This window comes from Empidonax traillii, unplaced genomic scaffold (assembly GCF_003031625.1).
Source record: "Empidonax traillii isolate 1590-97213 ecotype Southwest subspecies unplaced genomic scaffold, ASM303162v1 scaffold123:size1378231, whole genome shotgun sequence".
In the NCBI taxonomy this organism is placed as follows: Eukaryota; Metazoa; Chordata; class Aves; order Passeriformes; family Tyrannidae; genus Empidonax; species Empidonax traillii.
The window spans coordinates 214,664-219,966 of record NW_020955316.1 but is presented as its reverse complement, the minus strand read 5'-3'; positions in this window follow the sequence as shown (position 1 = coordinate 219,966).

Genomic DNA, 5,303 nt, shown 5'->3' with positions numbered 1-5,303 from the left:
ACGGGCTCGGCCCCGCTCCCGCACCGCCTGGGGCTTCCACGCATCCCGGGGGCAGCGGGGTGCGCTGGGTCCAGAAGCCGGGTGAGGGCTGCCCAGGCCTTCCCGCATCCTCCCGGGGGGCGGCGGGGCACGGCACCGCGCACGGGCGGGCATGAGAAGGGACATCTCGCACCGGCACTCCCGCACCCCCGGCGTGCTCCCCGGCACACACGTGGACGCGGGCACACGCACCCCCCACGCGCCCAGGTGGGCACGGACACACGTGTGCGCGAACATGCACGCGCGGACGCGCACTTGTGCGGTGACACACGGACACCACCACCCTCCCCCGGCGTTACCTCCGGCTCCGCGCCCCGCCGCCCCCGGCAGCACCGCGGCCATCCGCGCCGCTCCCCGCCGCCCCCGGGCGCGCTCCGCCGGCCGCCGCGGGCCGGGCCGGGGCGGGGACAGCCGGGGGCGGGCGCAGCCGAGGGGGCGGGCTCGGGGGCGGGCCGGGCACTCCCGGGGCGGGCTGGCTGCTCACACCCGCCCGGGCAGCGACCGCCCTTGCTGGTCCTCCGAGCTGTGGGGTAGGCGAGTTTGCGGGATGCTCCGGTCCTCAGGCTGGGCCAAGAGCTCTCTGCTGGAGCCTCGCACCTCAGACGGAGCCACTGAAGACAGCTGAGTGCGCCCGGGGTGAGCTTGTGTGGCAGCACGGCCCCCCTGCCTCATGCCCTGGGGATGCTCGAGACCTAAATCGCGTCCTCGGTACCGCCACAGGCTCCCTGGTCCCTCGCGGGGCAGTTGATGGGGGTTACCCCACTCACGTGAATTAACCCCGGGCGTCTTCCTCGTCTCCCAGGGCTTCAGTTGCTCCCTGTGCCTGGAGAAGTGACTGGGCCGTATATCACTGGGACAGTACCCCTTCCTAAACTAACCATGCATTCTTGGGCACAGCCCCTTCCCCTGCTGCCCACCTGCTCCGTCACACATGTTCACATGAGTGACATGTACACATCTTCAGTGTCAAAGGATTTACAGCTGATGCCAAACACAAGCACTCTGATAACAGGGACACAGGACATTTGCCATCTCAGGGTGTCTTTGTGGTTTGGCACACCAGCTCCACAGGATAAGTGTTCATTAGGGCTGGAGCCACTGCTCTGTCTTCTCAGACCAATCCAACCCTGCTGCCAAGGCTCTGATGAGGAGAACATGGAGGCAGAGCTCTTTGGGTATTGGCAATGCACTTTGTACGCATCCCTGCAGCTGTGTGGGCACCGACTGGATTGGGCACTCCCACCATACCCTTTTCCCAGCACTGCCCCACAGGGTAGGCATCTTTTCAGATAACTGGCATTGACAGGACACTGCTTGGGTTTCCCCATCTCAGTGCTTCAACCTCCTTCAGTCCAGCAAGCTGCCCAGTGATCCCAGAATTACCCATTCAATTTGTACTTCTTTCTCCCAAGAACTGATGGTGGCTTCTGCCCCCTAAATACTGTGCCAAAGGGATAAAAGCAGGTAGAAAGAAATGCAGCAACAGGCTGAAGAAGAACATACCAAGTACCGCTACAGCCCTCTGAATAGGCACAGCAAGACAGGAGCTGGCCCAGTGCCATCACCACAGGGCTGGATAGATGCAGAGGGGGCTCCTGGCAGCTCCAGGCACTGGGAAAGTGCTCTGAATCACAGCCATCTGAGGCATTGCTTTTTTGAATCTCAAAACCCAGCTTTGCTCAGAGTTTGGTTTTTGCTTAGGTGCAAGACATGGGGAAGCTACAGTATATGGGGAACAGGTAAAGGAGGAAAAAACAGTGATGATGAAATCAAGTTCCTCAGTACCTGCATCGGTGCATCTCCCATGGCAGCAGTCACCCCAGAATGATGTTTCTGGTGTGACCTGAGCACCCTCAGATGTGCCCTTGCCTGCATGCTGGCCCACCAAAGTGGGGAGCTGCTCTGGTACTGTTGCTGTGGGTGTCTCTGAAACTTTGAAACTGAGGCATCTATTATCTGTCTCCCTGAGGTCACCTACTACAGGCTGGGTTTACGCTCAAGGGAGGGAGCAGTGAATTGCAAATATGCTGCTGTTTGCAGTGTGGAGGGTAAGGGAAACCATTTCATCCTTGACCTATTCAGGGGGAAAACTACAGGCTAGTAGTGCTTAGGGTACCAGACTTGGATGAGAGAGGGATGTTCGGTTTCCTTGTGACCTGCAGATGCCCTGAGTATTTGGGAGCAAATTAAGCCCAAATTCAGGTTTTTGAATGCCTAAATTCTCTGCAAAAACCTTGATGGTAATAAGACATCTCTGTCCCCTGGAGGAATTTGCCTTGGATTTTTCAGGTTGTATAGCTGACCTCTCCTAACTTCCCAAGAGGTATACATTGGCTTTGCTTATAGACACAAATGAACCATGAACCAGCTCAGCTGTTACTGAAAGTGAAATTTTGCCCTTAGCTTGTCAGATGCCTGTTCACAGCGGTGGATGAAATGGCATGAGGGCACTGCTGTTTGAGCCCAGTTCAAATAGCAATTCAAGTACTACTTATTGTCATGTTCCAACTTTGTCATTAGACTGGGCAAAATGGGACATGTTATTTTGGTTATTCTGCTTCCCAGTCTGTGTCATGCAGGACTGGGGACAATCTAGCTGTACTGTCTTTGGCCAAGCGGATCCAGCCTGTTCAAGGGCTTGTTTTGTTTCTCATACTGGCCCCAGAGTCTGTACTCCCCTTTCACCTACTACTGTATGGTGATCAGAGATGATTTCAATGCTAGAGAAACAAATACATCAAGAAAAAGGATTATCTGCTGTCTTGTCTTTCAGTAGCATTGCAAGGACCTGGTGAGCCATGCTGTTACATTTCCAAGGAATAGACCCTGTTTTTTCTGCTAAAGGATAAGTGTCATTCCAATTTTCTCCCACATTATTCATTTTCTGGTGTCTATTTCCACATGATTTTCAAAATCTTTTTTCCTGTTCAACTCCATTTTGATCTGATAAACTTGTAAGTGTCCATAAAGAGCAATAGGTTGGAGAGGGAGTTCTCTAATCTCTTGTGATTTGATACATCTGATAACCTCTGGGGAGCTGTGTCTGCCCAGAAGGCCAAGGCAACTGTCACTCAAGCTTCTCCTTGCAGCTCCACTATTTTAATATAATTTATGTGCATTTATTAATTTGCTTATTTATTTATATATTAAAATATATTGTTTTCCCAATTTGGGAGTAACTCTACTATTTTATTATTTCTTCGTCTCTCTGTTTGTTTGTTTGTTTGATGTGGTTTTTCTAATAAATTTGGGGAAGCAAAAAATTAATTCTTACACCCTTTTTTATTATAACCTGCTCAGCCAGGGCCAGGTTCCACCACAACTCCAGCTGTCAAGTTGGCAGAGTGGAGCTGACAGTGCCATCTCTTTCCACTGCCTCCCTCCTGCTTCTGCCTGGTAGCTATGGATCCAGGAGACACATATCATCCATGTATCCCATGTCTGTTATATCCTGCTGTGGAAAATAAACTCCTCTTGTGGATTTCGCAAGCATTTTGGTGAGCTGAATGGGAAGGGAGAAGCATTCCCAGGTGCCACTATGGTTCTGCCATTAGCAGCCCCCTGCACCAACCCAAACACCTGCTGGCTGGGGATCTCTCAGAAGCCACTACTGACAGACTCGGGGCCAGATCCCTGAGGCCCTGCAGAAGGGATGTGGCCATCCCAAACCACAAGTGCACCCGGGTATTGATGCTTGTTACATTTGCAGCCAACCATGCATGTAATCCCACAGATTCCTAATGCTGCAAGCAAACAAATAATTGTCCCGCTCTGCCTGACACTGCGGCAACCCCAAATGCCTGCACACAATTCCACTTCTTGCTGTCACTGCTGCTTTTAGCAATGGCTGATGGACAGCCAGAGAGTTACAGCCCTGTTAACACCACTGCTGGGGAGGGCACGAATAACTGCCCTGTGATGCTGAGACCACAGCAGGAGCTGAATCAAGAAATACACTGCACAGAAACTTTCACCCAGGTAAATTTAGTAAATAAAAGCCACAAAACCTTTGACATGAAAGATGCCCTTACCATTATCTCACGTGGACAATACCCTCTCTTCTTAGTAGTCATAGGCTTCACCTGCCCCTCAGAGACACATCTCCCCACCCTCACCATCTCCAAAGCATCTCTAATTACTGAGCAGAGGCAAATCCTCTTGCAGTACTGGAGCAGCACTTTTTAAACCACATCTGCAGAAAGTTTTTAAGCAATCTTGCAACCTGGCAACCAGTGAACTTGGTGGTTTGGGGAGCCCCAAAGAAACATATCCTAGTAAATTATTAGCCACTGTTAAGATTTCTACAACAACTGTGCATATTTGTCAGATCTCCACTGATACACACTTCACGGGCAGCATTGTATTTGAAGGCAGCAGAAATATATCTGCACATCTGTTTTTCGAGTTCTGCCAAAGAGCTTTCATTTTTCTCTAATAACTTGACCTCTTTGGTTTCTGGCAGAAGACAGCTAAGCAGAGCACTCCCTCTCTGGATTCACTCCAGTATGGGATGAGGTCAGGACAACAAAGAAAAAGAAACAGCTGGATGGCTCTGAAACAGTGGGAACAAACAGGGAGGGACCAGGGCTTTCTCTTTCCTTCCCTTTTTATTTATCCAATGGGATTTCATTTCTGGGCGTATTTATTCCCCAGGCAGACAGAATCACCAAAGCAGTGTTTCCTGCAAGCTGCTATTGTGGGGAGCCTCCTCCAGCAGGCTCCTGGGCCCAGAGTGAACATATAAATAGCACAGCCAGCTAATCCCTCCTCTGGTCGGCCGCCGGAAAATGTGAGGCGCAGGTCCTAGGGGTTCCCACTGAGATATTGCATCTCCTACACTAACATTTTCACCTTGATTTTGGCAGGGTGAGGTTCATATCCTCCCCTCCCACTTTATTTTCCATTTCATCACATTCTCATTATTCTACCCAAGGCTTCCTGGGCTGGGGGCTTTCCCCTTGCATTTTTCAATCATTCTTCTTTCCTTTTTTCTAATATTCAGTTAAATCATCTTAAAACAGCAAGCAGAAAAATTGCCAGTGATGTGGGAAGAAGGTGAAAAAGAAGGGAGGAATGAGAGAATGGAAGATGGGGAGAAGACATGCCAAGCACAGGAGAGAGACAAAAGCAGTCTGCATATGTTCCCCTGTTGGGAGAATTTTTCTCTCCCTGACCTCACTTTCTCCACAGCCAGAAATTCCACCTCAGGATTTGCCGAGGAAACAATGCAGCATTCCTCTGCTGGGCCACAAAGCAAGTGTGAA